This window comes from Camelus dromedarius, chromosome 3 (assembly GCF_036321535.1).
Source record: "Camelus dromedarius isolate mCamDro1 chromosome 3, mCamDro1.pat, whole genome shotgun sequence".
NCBI classification, from domain to species: Eukaryota; Metazoa; Chordata; class Mammalia; order Artiodactyla; family Camelidae; genus Camelus; species Camelus dromedarius.
In genome coordinates, this window is record NC_087438.1 from 8310649 (window position 1) to 8329966 (window position 19318).

General features: G+C 39.8%; 1 protein-coding gene across 4 annotated transcripts in view; it reads right to left on the reverse strand.

Moving 5' to 3' along the window:
* Positions 1-19318, reverse strand: part of CTNND2 (catenin delta 2) — an 886119-nt gene that overhangs the window by 587622 nt on the left and 279179 nt on the right. The window contains exon 1 of one of the 4 annotated variants that reach the window (XM_064479568.1): positions 14159-14667. The exons of the other annotated variants lie outside the window; for them this stretch is intronic. The gene's annotated coding sequence lies outside the window, so the exon portion shown is untranslated. Of the gene's footprint in view, positions 1-14158; positions 14668-19318 lie in introns of those variants that run through there. 4 annotated transcript variants of the gene reach the window in all.

The window sequence follows — 19318 nt, forward strand, 5'->3', positions numbered from 1 at the left end:
TGAAGGTATTGAACAAATTTGACTGGTTGTCCCTATTCACATTTTTCTCTGGTTTACACAAAAACAGATTTTTGCAAGTTAACAATATTATTACTAATTTGAAAATATAGACATAACCTAAAAAATTAACCAAAACTTAATCTTCTCATCACATTTTCTCCCAAACTTTACCACAGTTTAATTATAATCAAACAATTAATTTGTGAGGTAATTATAACTCATTTACAGTTACATGTTCAAAGATATTCTCCCTTTGGCCACCAAGAAATGTACTAATTTTCAGAGCGAGAAAGGACACTTCTTGATTCTGAGAAAAGCATTAGGAGATACTTGTTTTCTACCGATGAGCCTGGAAAGATCTCTTGCAAGATTGTGAAATCCATATTAAAAAAAACCCTCAACTGTGAAACTGACATTATCATTTACTTTGACGCTGTATCATTTGTGAGGCAGAATAATCAATTTTCCCATGATTTGCTATCTTCCGGACATAAAATCCACTAGTGAAGTTTACTGGTGGCTCTTTGAAGTTTACTGAGTTCCTGCCATTATTTCACGATGAGGAGATATGTCAGGTCTCTTCAGTGGCTCCAAAGTCCCCAGGAAGTTCTCTCATTAGCTCCCTGGAAATCAAAACTTGTCTCCAATAATCTGGTGATGCTGCTGTTTAATTTCTCTTCACTACTGCAATGTCAGATGTCTCCAGTACATAAATGAAATGCAAAAGTAACACTGTCTTCTCAGTACCAGCCACCATGGGGACTGAGCCATCACCGCCTACCCACTTACCTGGGAGCAAACCACAAGTTCCAGTTATTTTACAGCTATTATTCTTAGGACTGACTTCAAGGCAAGAACAATGCTACCTTTTTGATTCAAATCTCTAATACCTACCAAATAGTAGGTGCTAAGTAAACACTTATGGAATGAATGAATTTAAAAAAGCAGTACGGCAACAGATACGTATGTGTAAAGCCTTCTGCAAGGTGCTGAATGACACAAACAGGAAAGACGCAGGTACAAAGTTAGTTCATGTACAGATCATGTGACGGTTAATTTCGTGTGTCAACTTGACCTGGCTAAAGGATGCCCAGACAGCTGGCAAAACATGATTTCTTCGTGTGTCTCTGAGGATGTTTCTGGAAGAGTTTGGCATTTGAAACAGAAGACGAAGTATAGAGGACCACTCTCACCAGTGCAGGTAGGCATCATTCAAGATGGTGCTAACTACAATATTAAAACCAAGAACACTCTCCTATTAACTTGTTTAAATACAAATGGAACAAGCGAGTCTGGTACTATTTTTCATTTCTTTTCATACTGTGCAGTTGATCAAAAAAATTCCTCCTTATACTATAAGTAGCTTCATGACTTGAACATTTCATTGTGCTCCTTTCTAATACAGATCCTGCTGGTTTATCTAGGAAGAGTGACATCCTTTCCAACTCTCTGAAACTACAGCACTAACTAGAGTACAAAATAAAAAACCAGGTTGCAGCGAGAGAGATGCAAATGAATTTCAGAGACAACCTCCACTTAGGGAGATGGAAGGGGCAGGAAGAATGAAGAAACCGAGGGCGACAGCCCAGGCTTAGAAGGTGGCATCTGAGATGGACAGTGGAGGAGACTACCTGACCATGTGAAGGGCTAGAGGAAAAGCCTTACAGATGGTACGGCATGAGTCAGGCACAGAGACAGGCAAATGTTAAACGTGTGCCTGTGTGTTTCAGGGAGTGATGAATTCAATTCGACTGGCGTGTAGGGCTACACTGAGTATCACGCAAATTAGCTTGAAAGTTTTGACTTAGGCAAAAGTTTATATTCAGCAACGATCCTGATGTTTACTATTTATTAAATGTGAAGCACCATCTCATTTATCTCCAAGCTCCATGTAAAAAACCCTTTGAAATTTTCCTGAGCTCATCTGTTTCATCGATAAGAAAATAATTAACGAAACTTAACTTTGTTTTTTTGCTTTTGTTTGTCTGTTTGTTTTACATCTGAAGGTAAACAGTGTTAAGATAGACCCTGTACTGCATTATAAGGATACTGCACTGCAAGGATGTTTGTTGGCCTGCCCCTCAATGTCCCTGTCAGCTGCAGAGCTTTTTCATAATTAGGTGGACACAGGAAGGTCCTCTGGGGTTGTGGACACAGACGGCTATTGGCTCCTCCACCCAGAGAAATAGTCTCATTTCTCTTCGCTTCATTTATACTGTTGACATTTCTTTCCAGTGATTTTGTGTGTGTGTATCTTTCAGAGCGCCTGTTCCTCGTTGCCTCCAGAGTGGTTTTTAATTGCTACTGTCACATCGCCTGCTGATTAAGGAGCCCAAGGTGACCACAGGGCTGACATCAGGTAAGAGGGAGTTATTATTATAATTGTACCCTGATAGAGTAGTAAAATGGTTGTACTATTTGTATAATAACAGTTACTCTAATTATTTTATCTTGAAATGACCCAGTGAATGATTAAGGATATGAAATATAATCCATTTGTGTAAAAAGGAGGGGCCTGGCCATCAGAATCGCTAAGTGAATAATTCAACATTACCCAGTCAGTGGAACAGCAGAGACACTGACACAGTGACAGCCAGCCCAATGGCTTTTCTGATTCTTGACAAGGTATGTAATATGCAAATACCTATCAGGTCTTTTGCTTCACCTGTGAAATATTACTTCCCCACTGCTCAGGTAGTGATATACTCAAAACATGAACATTCTTATAGTAAGTTGTTTAAATACAAATGCAACAATCAGATCTGATCCAATTTTTCACTCTTTACCACACACTACACAGCTGATTAACAAAAAAACCCTCTTTACTAGAGCAGCTTTATGACTTGAACATTTCACTGTGATCCTTTCTTAACTCAACTTCAAAAGCCTAAACTTAACCCTGTCTTCAGGCTGTGAAAATCTAAGATTCTTTTCCTTTCATTTAATTTTCCTTTTGGAAATTTCTCCACTGCGAATGAATCAAGTACACTCTAACAAGGAATATGTCCATATTCGCACCCTGAGCCTCAGACAAGAACTTGTAGGAATGTAGTGTTGATGGATGTACCACTGTTGGGATAGTTTATACACCACCGCTGAAGCAAGACGAGCTGTGACCGATGCATTTTTTCCATAGTCGTCATCCTTCCACATCTCCCCAATACGGGGAAGAGTCTTAATGGATGCGCATTAGCAAGTTTGCAGGCTTATTTTCAGTCATAAAGAAGAGTGTGCCAGATGCTCGTGGTACACTGAATTTGTCACACTGTAGACAGGCTAATATCATTATGTGAGACCACAGGGGAAAAAGTAAAAGATTCACATTTAATCCATATTAACTACCGGGAGACCCATCAAGGCAGTTGGGCTAGCTCATGATACAGCAGCTTCCAGCAAATTAGCAGCCCATAACAACTTAGTTATAATGAGCTGCAAGATCTTACACCATAAGCTCCTCTCCATTAAAGTGAATTCAAGTACATGAATTCATGTACAGAGTATAACCTTAACATCTGTCTGTGCTTAGCCAATATTTTGTTTATGCCTTTTTAGGAACAGCCAAATGATCCCGGTGTCCCCTGAAACGAGGAGCTGTAATTTCCAGCAACTGCAGTTTTTACGGCATCGAGGGCAGAGCTGATCCACGTCAGCCGCCCCGGCCCCCGAGCCGGGCAGCAGGCAGCTCGTGATGCCGCCGGCGCCGTCTCGCACACGGTGGGCTGGTCTCCTCCCCAGCCATTTCCCCTTGCCAGACAAGTGGGGAAAGTCATCGTCTAGACGTAAACTGAGTAGGCAAGACAAGACACGTGAAGCTATAAATCCTGTAAAACGCATATTCAGTTAAGCAAAACGACTTAAATCATATCCTACTCAACTCAGCATGGAGATCCTAGCTATTTTAATTAATTTAGGTCATTGTTTTCCCTGTAAAAGCAATGTCCGTCTCCTCTTCGTATAGTGGAGTGAATGCCCTTTAGAGATTTAGGGAATAATAATATAATACTATCACTATTATAATAATTATTCTTTCTATTTTATAGATGAGGAAACACCCTTTAGGGTTTCAGGAAATGATAATAATATTAATACCATCACTATTATAATAATTATTGCTTCTGTTTTACAGCTGAGGAAACAGAGGAATAGGTTACCCATGGTTAACTAGTGGCTAAGTTAAGGGAACAGACATTTTATATACAGTTCAAGGTATCTTTAAAGAGTTTTACGTATAGGATGAATAAATACTTACATAAATAATAGAACTTCCCTATTCTTAGTCTGTCTTAAACAGTGGGTGTACATGAATCACTTGGGCAATGTTTTCAACATTTATGTCCTTCCTTCTGCCTCCAGAAACCTTAGCATGTTGAAAAGTGGGTATTGCAAATATCAGTGTGGGCTTTCTAGCTCTTTCCACACCCAAACTGCATCTAGTTGTAATCGACCTAGATATAACGTCTTAAAACGTCTTAGATGGAGGGGGTCTAGAAGGTCATTCAGTTTATCACCCACCCTTCTTAAAGACTCAGCCTCTCAGACAGTCACTGCCTGAAAGCTAGATACTGGGGACGAGAGCTCAAACTCAGATGCACACCGCTCCACTGAAGGACAGCTCTGGGTGTCAAAACCACACTATACCTTCCTGTAAAAATCTAATAATTGATTCTGACCCTGACTCCTGTTCTCGTTCTGTCCGCTGATTCACCAAAGCACGACACTGACTTTTTCATTGACGCGATAGACCAGCCAGTGTTTGAAAACCACACCTTCTCTTCTGTGATTTAAATAAGGGGGCCGTTCAGAATTCTCATCATTGTTCTTACAAGTTTCATCATTCTGGCCACAGCGCTGTATATTGTTTCTCTTGTTAGTAGTAGATCCCCCCTACCCTTAATTCGTAATATCCAGCATTGCGCGTAGTATTCCAAATACACTCTGGAAAGTGTGAAGCACTTAAGTGTCGCTGCCTTGCAGCACTGAAACTGAACTTCCATCAATGTAACCTAGCAGTATGTTAGCTTTCTTAATCTTGTGAAACAGTTGCCTCGTATGAAATTTGAATTCAACTAAACCTCTAGTTCTTTATCCAAAATTGCTGCCGAGTTCGGTTTCCATACACGAAGTGCCTCTGCGTTTGATACCTTTGTATCTACAGACAGGGCTGGACATATATCCAAGTTTTCAACTTTTTGTTTTTAATCTCCTTTTTTTTTCCCCAGCATTTTAGGTTCTTCTTGAAATCTAATTCTGTATCAAATGTATATACATTTTCTTAGCCTTTATAATCTGCAAATTCTATAAGCTTGCTTTGAAGACATTGGCTTAATTCTGTGATTAGAGTTTTGAATAGAAAGCTCAGTTTCTCCACTGCAGGCTTTTTATGAAGTTTCTACTCAACAGTGTGTCCAAAGGGATATATAAACATGTGTCTAATACATGTCATCAGTACACAAAGCTCAGCAAAGGCCTTGGGTTGCTCTCTAGTCCCTAGATGGAGGGGACCACGATCTGCACGCTGTCTTACTGTCCACCTCCCCATCTGCAGAACGTCTGCTGCTTATCATGCACTTGTTTGCAAATGATGAATAATCATTCACAACTGTATGACGGTCTTCATCAGTCACCCCCAAATCTGGTTATAATCACAGCAGAGGGTCTTAGCAAGAGAGATGGCTGAGCTTTATAAATATACTTATTTCTCATATCTCAGGCTTTGAATTCAAATTTGGTCATTAACTTCCAAACACTGCTGAGCTGTGTAGCTCAGATGTGGCAGCAACTGTGTCTAAAGCGGGGTGCACAAGATAATCCACTGGGGTAGGGGAAGCAAAGGTTTGAACTACATTTTAAATTACTGTGATTTTTAAAATGACATTTTTGTATTTTCTGACATATGAGTTTTGACAGTTGAACATTTGCATCATGCACAAATAAAAAAGCACCTAATGGATGTTCTTGCTCAAAAAACGTTTACTGTTCGAGGAGTGAAACTGACAAAGGCTGCAGACCTCTGGGTGACAGACACACACAGGCTGGGCCGGGGACCCAGGTAAGACCTGACCCTGTGAGCAGCTCTTTGCAGGAAGCAGCGCTTTGCAGGAGGCCCTTTGTCTTGTTAATTTAGCAAAGCTATATTTTAACTAACCTTTACACCAGGTGCCCGCGTGTTTAACTAACCTCAGGCCCAAGCACACCTTTCAAATCTTTTGATCACACAATGCCTTGCCTAACGTGTTGATTCTTAGGTTAAAGGAGAAATTAAGAATAAGTAATTAACAGATAACCAGATCTTTTCTGCAGCTTCCCCTTCAATAATCCCATGAGCAAACCATGTGAACAAAACAGCATCTAAAGAAAGATCACCAGGAGTCAGCAAGTCTGCACACAGTGAAAGATGACGAAGACTTTGACCTCTTCCCCAAATGATTAACTGTGACCAGCTTCCCCTTTTCCCTTTAAAAACTTTTACAATCGAGCGGAATCTTCAGAGCTGGTTTTCAGACACGAGCCTGCCATCTCCCCAGGTTGCCAGACTCCTAAGTAAAGCAATCTTTCCTTTCCTCCCAACCCTTGCCTCTCAGGAGTATTGGCTTTTGAGCGGCGAGCAGCCAAACCTGAGTTTGGTAACAACCTTAGCCAATCTGTTCTGCTCCACAGCTAAATGGTGATGGGGACTCAACACTGGGAAGGCCCTGCCCGGGAGACAAGAAAACCCTATTCATTTGGAAGGGATCACAGAATGGAAGCCTTTAATTTTGCAGGTACAGAATCTGTGGTGCAGAGGAATTAAGTGACTAGACTGAGAGCCTCAGAGCCCTTTGGGGACATACTGGGAGAAGAAAATGAAATGAAATAAGGTTAGTACCAGAGCTACACCTGATTTCGCTCCATTGCTCTTTCTCCAAATATATTACCCCAATGAGGAAATAAACAAACCAACCAAAAGCCAAAAACAATAAAAAAAGAAAGAAAAGAAACAAAAGGAATTGGAGGAGACAGCCACTTAACTACATCTTTTGGCCCCACCCTTCCACTGACTGATGTGAGGGGACAGCATTAGGCCCAGCGGATGACACCAGCTGTGAACTTTCTGAACACCTGCTCACTCCTCAGTGAGCAGAGTCATCTTCTAACTTTAAAACCCTTTTGAATTGTGCCTTCAAAAGTTATGAACATCCACATTGTTCTAAGATGAGTAACACGTTGCCAAAAACTAAATCAAGGTTACAGCAGGGGAATATCCACTCGTAACCTTGGTCCAGTAAAATGTTCCTGTGCAGCTGGAAGAGGAAATTATCATGTACTTTATAAACGCCATCACCTGGCTCCTGACCACAATGAGAAGAATGTCACTGCTCTCAAGGAAAGAAAGTTAAGCCCTAAGTATGTCCGTGTTTTCTTAAAATTCAACAACTGGGGCCTACAGAGAAAACAAAGACTCTGGTTTTCCTCCAGCCCCATGGTTTTCCTAATACAACACAGCCAAGCAGCCTATTTCACACCTGATTAAATTCACCATGAATTTTGTCTCCAATGAAAGCATAGTCTCAAAGTTTTCCCAATACATCAGTGATCCCTGCAAACAAAGATGATTTAAAAAAAAAAAACTTGGCCTGGCTTCCTTTTAAAAGTGGAAGTTAAGAGTAAGGTCTTACAGAACACTGATAGTGATAAACTCATTAGGATGGATGTAGCCTCTGTGTCACTGTAACATACTCTCTTCCTAGATTGTGGTGCTTTGGAAAGGAAGCGGAGGGGTGATAATAATAATAGCCACTGACTCATCTTCTGGCCCCCACTAACATGACAGCTCCATGAAGGCAGTGGCTTCGCCTCTCTTTATTCCAAACTTTTAGAAGAGGGACTGGCAAGTACCAGAACTCAGTAAATAGGGTTGTAATAACAACTGTGCTATGCCATTTAGCTTAAGTCATCCTTATGAGATGCTTTGGCTTCTGTAGACTTATTGAAAGGAATGAAAATGATACACATGGCTGCACAATAAAACAAACAACACAATTATCATGAAACAGACTGAGAAATGGGGACAACATTCTAAGATCAGGCCTTGACCACGTGTCTAGCATCCACCTTCTTAGCTCTGAGCAGCCCAGCTGGTATCCACGTGAACAGAACTTTCCCTTCTGTCTGTCTGTCTCCCTCTTTATTTCACACATGCATGCACCAATACAGCCTGGCAGACAGTGGGCCTGGAAAGAGACAAGATTTGGATTAATCACATGCTGATGACCCCGCCAATCTCATATCACCTTGAATCTGTCACTTGCATGCATCTCCAAGGTGGCAGCTAGGACTGTTCCAATCTCTATCCTGCCCCCAAATCTCTGCAGAGAACTCTCAGATCGCCCTTGAACTTGTCCCTCCACCTCCCATACAGCCAGCTTCTGCCTATCTGTGAAATCAGACAGGCAGTTCTCAAAAGCTCCTGGGTCTAGCAGTTTTCTAGGGAATCTATGAAAAATGCAGATGTCCAAGGCCAGCCTCTGAGATGCTGAGTCAGGAAGCGGCCTTTATGATAGTTGCTCCAGCCGATTCTGATGTGGGAGGGTGTCCGGCAGCACCTCATCACCAGCCCCAGAGCTCCAGGCCCAGCAGGATCCCAAACAGGAACATGCTGACTGGCGGGTGAAACAGTTCACAGTAAAAGGGAGAGCAGGCAGGCGGGAGGGAACTAGTAACGAAAAACAAAGGGAGAATTATGCAGTGGGGTGGGGAGGAGGGGGCTGGATATCTCTGAAGAGGCAAAAATCAATGAAGATTTTCCAAAATCTAAGTGAGATGATTAAACTGAGCAGCGCTGTTGGCTAGAAGGCTGAGCGTGAGCTGCAGAGCTCAGCAGACATGGATTCTAAACTTCACACTAATTCATCTCTGTGACACGCCACGTAACGAAGTCACGTCTCCGGTTAATGTTTCTGATCCACAGCTCAGGGATATGATCTAACTCATAAGGCCTTCGCGGGGACTTAGTGAGATCCTGGAAGTAAACACGGAATCAAGAGCCCTGGATGAGCTCATTAAGTGTATCAATGATCCTTTCAGAGCAATAACAAAATAAAAGGGTCAAGTTCATCAGTTTTTACGTGAACAAACGCAAACATACTGAGAGAATAAGTCCCTGCATGGGAAATGAACGCTATTTGACAAATATCCGTGTACATTTGCCAAATATATGACGGCCTGCAAACAGCATCAGGTCCAAGGCAGGTCTGGGCCACAACGCAGCTACCTGTGCTGGAAACCGCAGGGGAGCATCACGGCCAAATGGCCCAAACACCTGGGGCCGGGGATGGCGCAGACACAGCCCCCAGCCCACTCCAAGTTCCCCTCTTTAAGTCTTTTCATCCTCCCCTCTGTATTGATGGTTTCTATTTTTTGGCAGAAGAGCTTTGTGATCATGTAGATGCAACTAATCCCCAACCCTGGCACCTAAATTTAATTACTTTAAACATTTCAACACTGAATATAGTATCTCCTGCAGAAACTTGCTTAACGCCAATGAAAACAATCAGAAATTGGTTCAGAGGAGCAGGAGGGCTTGAAATGAACTGAAGAGGGGCCATGTGAACAATGTGGAGGCTATGCAATTATCTCATTCTGTGTTCTCATTGGAGGAAAACCTATTCAGATACTACACTCGACATGCAAACAGCAGCTGAGGCTTATGGGATACAGAAAGGTTCTAATAACCTGTTTGTCTTATACTGAAACCATCAGACACTTGACCAACACTTAAAATTGGCTTTTCTTCTTCAAAAGTGAGCTGGTACCTTTGGAAGCCACAGTCTAACTCAACAGTTTTACTTCTAGAGGAAGTGATCCTCACAGCTCTGAAAAATACATTAGAGAAGATCACTATAAAGTTAGCCACTCTGTAGTGTCTGTTAAATTCCTAGAGTTTGCAGAGTTTATTTTTAAAAACACAAGTGCGGAGCTTAAACTTGTCAAATGTATGATGAACTTGATGAAACAAAGGCAGGTGATTTGATCCACAAATAAAATACATCCAATGTCATTATGCTTTCCAGGTAAGCCAGCATTAGATACAGCCACACTATACAAGATACCGCTATGCATATGATGAATATTGACTAGTAATTCTTAGGACCCTAAGAAAGTATTTTGTTTTTTGAGTAGCATTTTGTTTAACAGAGCTGCTAACTGAATATGATCACATGAATAATCCAGCCCATTGAATCTCTTTCTCAGGTTAATGGACATTAGAAACATGAAGAAATATATGATTTAACATTTTAGAGACTGTATATGCTTCTTTGTGTGTTTCTTATAAAGAATACTGTGGAGACCATGCAGATAAATCACAGACCCTTAGGGAAAGCTGGAGTGTTAGTGACGGCCACACCTTTTACGGCAGAAGCAGCTGATGACTATGGAAGCTGAAGGCACTGGTCAAGTTTCCACAGCCAGAGGGTGGGAAGAGGGGAGAAGAAGCTGGGTGTCCTCACCAAGAGTCCATCTGATGTCACAGACCACGCCACAGAAGGGACACTCCCCCTCCTACTCTGTGACAACACCGGAGTCTGGGCTAGAAGTGCTGGTGCATAAGCGATGAGGAATCTTCTGCTTGTATTTGACCACTTTCTCTGCATTCAGGCTAGAATAATGGGTTTCAAGTGGTAACTTTCAATGTTCTCTATTTTTAAAAATCTGAAACAACAACCACAAAGTAGAATACTGTGTATTTGGTGTCATCCCTCAGTATCCTTGAGGAATTCGTTCTAGGATACTCAGGGAATACCAAAATCCACAGATGCTCAAGTCCCTTGTATTTAATGGTGTAGTGCTCACATATAACCTATGCATATCCTCCCATATACATTCAGTCATCTCTAGATTACTTGTAATACTTCATATAATGCAAATGCTATGTAAATAGCTGTAAAAAAACAAACAATGTAAATACTTAGTAAATAGTTGCCAGGGCACACCAAATTCATTTTGCTTGTTGGAACTTTCTGGAATTCTTCCCCCCCAAGTATTTCGATCTGCAATTGGTTGAACTATGGATACAGGACTCATCAATATAAAAAAGCCAACTGTATTCAGATCTTCATTTGTTCATTCAGTAAGGAAGGCAGGCTTACTGGGTCCAGGTGCTGAGAAGGCATCAAGACAAAAATCAGACCAAAAGCCCTGCCCTTGTGGAGGTGATGTTCTAGTGGAGAAAATGAACATTGAACAAAATGGACAAGTGGACGACACAGGGCACCATCTTTTGTAAAGGCAATGGAGGATAACAGGGCAGGAAAAGATGGGGGGGCCATTTAAGTAGAGTTATCGGAAACGTACTCATTGACAAGGTGACACTGGAGCAAAGATCTAAAGAGCCGAAGGAACGGGGCATGTGTCTGTCTGGGCTGGATTTGGGGTGGAGGGGGCTGTCTCACTGTGTTAAGCAGAAGTCAATGGCAAATGCAAAAGCCTTGTGCTGGGAGTGCGTTCCTGGAGAAGCAAGAAGTTTTCTATGCTGGAGCCAAGTAAGCAAGAGGAAGACTCAGGAGATGTGGGAGAGACTGGGGTGGCAGGCAGCAGATCGCGCAGGGGCTTCTCGGCCCTTTGACTTCTACTCTACATACAGTAGTAACATGAGAGGATTTACACTTTCATAGGATTTCTCTGGCAACTACACGGAAATAATCTTTATAAGTCACTCAGTAACAGGAATTTCATACAATAACTTAACTTTTTTCCATCCCGGGTTGGGAGGGTCAAATAAACATATTTGAATATACTGCATAAACTTCATTGCTGTTTCCTGCTCTCCTTGGCCACGCCTCCTTTAGAGCAATTATTTGACTGCATTACAGTTACTAGTGCTCATGTTGGCATCCTCACCAGATTTTTTAGTTCTTGAAACCTTGAAAATATCTCTTTCCATTTTTGTACCTGGCACCTCATGCAATGATACCACATTGGAGGGACTCAACAAAGATTTGGTGAATATAAGGTATTGCAAAATACAAGAATTATAAACAAGCTATAAAGCAGAGCTCTAAATCAGAATTCACATGTTAATAAGCTACTTGTAGAAACACAAACACAAATCTTTGTTCCAAAACCATTCCAGTCGGAACTGTTGGTTTATTCATTGCAGTTCTGCAACTTGACAATATAATCAGCTGAGCTGGACCAAATCTGGAATTGCCTGGGTAAATATGGTTTTTAAAACAACTGAGACTAGTTTTCTTAATTGTGCGCATAAAACTTTAAGAGTAAAATAGCCCAGAAAGGATTTTGCCACTTCGCCTTAGAAATCCTCAGAGTGTCTATTTCTTTTAAATCATATCTGGTTTGACTCTCTGCTTATGTTTTAGAATGTCACCTCAAGGACCTATTTAGTATGTTTACAGATACAGCTACATGATATAAATTCTGGATTTAAAAAAGAAGTTACTTAAAAATAATTTAAACTTAAAAACAGTTTAAATACCCTTCCCATAAAAAATATTTATACTTGGCAACATGGGTAAAGAGCATCTATGCATGTCAGTTAACTTTTTATTTTTTAAAAAACTTTTTGAATAGTATGCATACACGATGCCCTATAGTTTAAAGGTTCACTGTCACTTGGACCCATTACCTTGATGTTACACAAAGTGGGTGCCTAGACATTATATTCCTAAAGTGAAGCTTAACACTTGTTTACTTTTATATTTAGGCAGTATTATTAAATAACAGTCAATCTGCGGAAAATACTTTCAAAGGTCAAAGTTTTCTTAAATTACCATCCTCAATCTACACCACTGAGGTTTACTTCCATTCCTTAAAAATGAAAAGATTTCTTCACCATAATATTATTTACATAAACTTTTAAAACTTTAATTAATGGAAATAAAACATTTCTTAAGAGGTACCCCCTCAGAGTATATGCAAGCCATCCTTTGTTAGCTTCTTTAAAATAAAATTTATCCATGCTAGGCAATTAACATACTACAACATGTGACAATATGTTTCTGATAAAAATAAGTCAATTCATGTCAACATGGTCATTATTTGTACTTAGTATCTGAGTTACAAAATCATTCAAATTTCAAATAATACTAATCACGTAAAATGTTAATTTGTGATTTTCATAGTGGAAAGTCATCCTCTGTTGCTATTATTATCCATTTGAAAACACTCAACTTTAAAGATAAAAACCTAAAGGCTTTCTAAGGCATTCCATATTTACTATACTCACAATTCTACAATGCACACCTGTCTTACAGATATACAGAAATCTAATATACAACTCCCATAGACTGTCATCTTGTTAAATTACCAGCATTCTAAAATCAATTTGTTTCTTTAATCTCTTGAGTATCAAAATATTTTAAGTCTAGCAGTGACAGGTGAAATCTATGAAGTCATTGTAAATTTTGGCTAGTGATTCTCTCAATGAGTTATCTGAACAAAAGCAATCTGCAAACAGTTATCTGGTAAAGGTTTTCTATAATTATGGAATGTCTGTGTCCCATTTACACCTGCGCAATTTAGAATGAGCAAAACATGCAATTATCGCATTCTAATTTTAACATAAAGCCCGCCACTGAGAACTAAATTATCTCTATAAGAAAGACAGATGTAATGCAACAAGTTAGGTGTCCAATATATTGAATTTTTACAGTTACTTTGTATAGTGACACTGGTTGGGCGATTTTTATGCCTTTATACTCTTATGTATAATTTTTTTTCCTGGGTGAGGTTATTCATTTAATCATACTGAAGAGGAACAAAAAAGACCCACAATTTCCAAATCAAGTTTTAATTACTAGATAATTCTCACTTAATTATAAATGGCTATTTACGTGGATAATCATAACTTTCATAAAATCTGAAGTATGTAGCTATGACACACCAAGTTCTACTAAAAACTATTATTAAGCAGTTATAATGGTTAGTTGACGGGGAAACAGCACAAATTCGGTTATCTGGCTCTTACAATTTCAACATTAACGCGCTGAACAAACTGACTGATCACCGTGAGGCCGGCAAGCAATTCTATCCATGTTTTCTACACATACCGCTCAACCTGCAGTTTTCAAACTTCAGTTAAAACCATCACAAAAAAAAACAACATTCATAATGAAAGCATTTAAAAATCAAATACGTTCAGTTTTCACTTTTTCTCTATTACCTTTGGAAACAAACGGTCCTTAAATACTTCAAAACTGTAGTCGAGGCAAACAAGTCGACTAGTCACAAAGATGAGGGGTTACTTTTCCCTCCTTCCCGGGCAGCGGTGCGGGCGGTTCCTGGCGATCTCCCATCCGCTCCTCCCTCCCCGCACCAGGAACCCCCGAGGAGCTCAGAAATCACGAACGGCGTGGAAAAACAGCCTCAAAAAAGTCAGGACGCCGAATTATCATAGTTTTATTCCTGCTTTCACTTGCAAACAGTTTAAGAGAAAGCAAAACAAGAAGCATCAAGACACCGCAAGCCTAGTGGTTGCCGTCTTAAAAGAGAAAAGAATTGAGTTCAGCCAGGCACAAAGGTCTCCATGGCAACAGTGAATTTAGACCCCCATCGGCATTGTTTATGCAACATTTCATCACAAAAGGACCCTCCCACTGGCCTGCCTAGCAAATTCTAGTTTTCTAATCTTCCATTCCTCTGCCCCGAATTTGTATCTGGATCCCCAACTGTCTCTCACATAAAAAAAAAAATAGTCCCCACAGAACCATAAAATTATCTCATACTGAATCTAGACTTTGTTTCCTTGGTGAATTCAAAGGCAGGAGACACATTCAAGACGGTTTAGAGTTCGTTTTCAAAGCCAGTCTAGTTTTATTTCAAAGATGGGCAGAGCCACCAACACAAGTTTATTCGAATTTAATTTTTCATTTTTTGAAATGCAATTGTAATTTAAAAGAAGTATAAAATGGGGCAAAGTTTAACCAACCCAAAGGGCTCACAGAAGAGAGAACTTGTCTAGATGCTGACTTTAAAGCTAAATTTTATTTCCTGATATCCATTCCCATCCACCCTCCTCCAGCTATTACAGTAGCTCAAACACTCCTTTGAGTCTTTTTACCTGATTTTCCCTCTTTTAGCTACGACTTCCAGAAACATGGATTGAACAATGTATTTTAAACACTTTATTGAACTGTGTGCCAAAATGGACTCAGGTCACGTAAAAACTAGATGACCTAGGGCGCGTTATTTAAAACAGAGATAACACCTGCGGTGTAAGTAGGTAACTGTGAGTATTAACAGGTTGATAACTTATTAAGGAAATACTTTCTTCAATTCTAAAAGTTTATACAACTAAAATTGTTAGGATAATATTTAATGACATTGAAAGGAAAGACTACTAGTATTTAGTATTAGCTCCAATAAGAACTAAACAGGGTGATTTAAAATTAGGTTTTGATTATTTTTCAAACAATACAAGCGGATTATTAAAAATTCAAACAGTACGTACTTTTATAAAGTAAAGGGTAGTTCTTATTCCACACACCCCAACAGCCACCGCACCCTCCCTTCAGACAGCTGTATGTCCGGCCCTAAGTCATGCACCTGGGTCTAGGTCTTGACCGACAGTGTTGTCTCTAAGACAGTTTTGCAACGATGGTTCATTGGTTCCTGTGTCTCCTGCTGGTGCAGATTTGATAAGATCCTCTGTTGCTGGCAAGATGGGTCACTCTCCCTAGGGTGTAGCCCCAGGTGGTGTTTGTGATGCCTGCAGAGCACAGCTCACCCTCATTTCTGTGAAGATGCCCCTGAAACTGGGCAACTCATGGCCTTACTTCGAAATTCTCTGTGAATAAATCGTTCAGGTCTCTTCTGACATTGAAAACTGAAGAAGAGAATTAAGAGCCAGGGTGATAGTCTCACCTGTAAGAAAATTACTTTCCCAGGTGAGAACCACCACCACTCACACATCCGCATCAGTTCCCAGCTCTCTCCCTTCCATACCTATTGCCTTCTGTTTTGGTTGCTTTATGAGGTTTTTTCCCATCTTCCGCTTTATTTCCCTCTACCAGTCCCCTCTCTTTATTTCTGCGCTATTCTTCTTGAGCCTTCTAATTTCTAATGTGGTTTCATTTCAGAAAGTGGCTTTATTTTTTTTCCTATTTTTCCATGAGCGTTGCCAATTCATTGTTATTCCTTTCACGTCTTTTTTTGACTTATCGTTATCTCTTTGATTTCATTTCTCCTCCATCATTTTAAATGTCTTCAGGCTATTAAAGAATACGGCCAACTGTCTCTTATGTTTTCTGAGGGTAATTTTATTTTCTGGAGTCATACTTTCCCTGCCTTTTGTGTATTATTGTGTTACTTTTTTCTCTTTCCGATTTATTTGTTACTTTTTTGGATAGTGTTAACCCTCTGTTTTATATTTAAACCTTCCAGTTTATTACTTATTTTTGAATGATGGCAACTATATCTTGGCCTGACTTTTGCTTAGTAACATTGGGAAGGAGAAGGGTGCTGAGCATGAGAGAAGTGAAAACTAATAACGTAGTTCTTGTAACACTTCCCTCAAGATTATTCTCTCTTGTTGGAGCGTGTCCTCCATGGGGCTTTTTGTCTCTCCTGTGTCCCCCATGACTTCAGAGCTCAGTGTTCCAATGAAGGATGCTGAGTCATGACCCTTCCTTCCTTCCATCCATCTTTCCCTTCTCCCTTCTTTTTTTAAATGAAACGTACATACTGAATATCTAGAAAGCAGTGTTTAAACTCTGCATACCCTCTTTTTGGGGGGTGGGGGTGGTCAAGTTTATTTATTTATTTATTAAGTGGAGATACCAGGGATGGAACCCAGGACCTCACGCATGCCAAGTATCTGCTCTACCACTGAGCTATACCCTCCCTTACTGCCTACCCTCTTTATATGAGTTTGTGGCTCATTCTTTTCCTAGTATTACTGTAAATGGAACTGTAATCCTAATTCTTTTGTATGTTTGGTTGATTTTAGTGTTTCCAGGAAAGAAGTAGAAAGAGCTGGACCTTGCGGAATATCCATAATAATGGTTTAAACTCGATCCTAAAAAAAAGCATAAGTATTTGTTTTTCAAACGATCCAACAGTCACTTATAATTTAAAAGACTATCTTTGCAAATAAGGCCTGGAGAGAAATCCCCTCAATTGGATAATGAAAAAAATTTCAGAGTTCAATACTGAAAACTTCTCCTTAAATATGAGTAAGAAGGTATCATCCACTGCTATCATCACTCACTCTTCTTAACATTGTACCGGAGGTCTTAGGCAAGAAAGTAAAAACAAAAAGAAACATGGACAAAGATCAATTTTCTTTATGTATATTAACAGCAAAGAAATTAAAACAATAGTAGTATTTATAAATATCATAGAAAAACATCCAATGCTTAGGAACAAATCTGTGAACGTGGTATAAGACCTCCACACCAAACACTACACAATCCTATTGACATTAAAGCAGACACAGCGATTGGAGGGAAATACCACGTTTATGGATGGACAGGTTTAATATTACAAAGGTTGCAATCTCCTTGGGTTAACTGATAGATTTAACACAATTCCAATCCAAATCTCAACGTGCTGTTTTTTTTCAGGGGTGGGAGAGGCTGAAGTAATAGGTAATAGATTCTAAAATGTGCATGAAAACGCACAGTGCCAAGACGAGCAAGCAGCCTTGAAGGACAGAAACAAACCTGGAAGGCAGAACCTAACAGATGAGAAGGCACATTACAAAGCTGCAGCAAGTAAGACCATGTGGTGTCCATGGAAGGAGAGACAGAAGGGTGGGATGAGAGAGAACCTGGACACCAAGCCACACACAGACCTAACTCATGAGGCTCCTAAAACTGCCCTGCATGGGAAAGACGGTGCTTCCATCTGGTTATCTGTATGGTGAAGAAATGTACCCTGACTCCCGTCTCAAAAATACACAAAAATCAATTCCATATAAAGTGCTGGTCTATAGGCGGAAGATTAAACAGAAAAGCTTTGAAAGTAAAATATGGAACACACGCATGACCTTAGAGTAGCCAAGGCTTCCGTGAGCAGGACACAAAAAGTGCTAACCATGAAAGGAATACAAAAGGTGTAAACTGGTTCATACTAATTGGAAAATTCTGTTTATCAAAGACTCCAGTGAGAAAGTGAAGGAGCAGTAGTGGGAGAAATTTTTCTCTGAGTGTGTGTATATATATGTGTGTGTGTGTGTATATGTGTGTGTGTGTATACACATATATACATTTCAAAATACTTGAACAAGCACTTTATAAAACAGGATATCCACACAGCCAATAAACAAATGAAAAGATGTACAACTTCATCACTCACAAAGGATATGCACATTTCAACTTCCATGGGATGTCACTACTTACCCATCAGAAGGGTTAATATAGAAAAGACAGAGGAGAGAAAAGGCCAAACATTGGCAAGTATTGGGTTTTATTAGAACTTTCAAACACTGAGTGGGGATATAAAATGGTACAAGAAACTTGATGTGTGTTAATCTCTTTTAAAGCCCTTTATATGCAAACTCTATGTCCCAGAAATTCTGCTCCCAGGTGTACACTCACTAGAAACGTGCTTAAGTGCATCAGAAGACATCACCTGTGATGCTCACATCAGCAGTGTTCACATCATCCCCCACTGGCCACCCCTGAAATGCCCAGTTATGAGAATGGACATATATGGTGTATGTGCTCGATGAAACGCTATTCAACAAAGAAAATAAACTGATAAGTAAAACGCAATACTGTGGCTGCCTCTTACACATCACCTTGAGCAAGCTGTACCTGATGGCATTTGCATTTGTTTGTATGTATGTTACACTTAAAAGATAAAGCCCTAAATTGTTTTCAATCCTAGATTTTGGACATCATAACAGGCATGCATGAAAACAGGAGCATTATTTACCTTCTAATGTTCTTGATTTTCTTTTACACATCATTTTAACTTCAGAGGCTTCCAGCAATAGCCTTACCAATTTTGTTTTAAAAGAAAATAAAAGATTTTTAAGTCTTACAAAATAAAAGTAGAACCAAAGGATGAAGGAATCTCTATTTAACATGGTATCATCAATTTAAAAATAATTCACTACGTTGTCCTTCTGGACAAATAATCCAATTTCTCTGACCAAATATAAAGAAAGAAATGACATTTTTAATGTCCTGGTCATTTTTGTCTCCTAACACTGACAGCTGGGTAGAAGACTAAGTAGCACTAATACAGGAAAGTTTGAATGTTATAAATAAGTGACAGATTTTGTAGTGGCTTGAAATAAGTTTAATGTGAATAGTTTGCTTTTTCTTAATTTTAATAAAACCTGATCTTTCAAAGGAACGTATTAAGGACTCTTCCG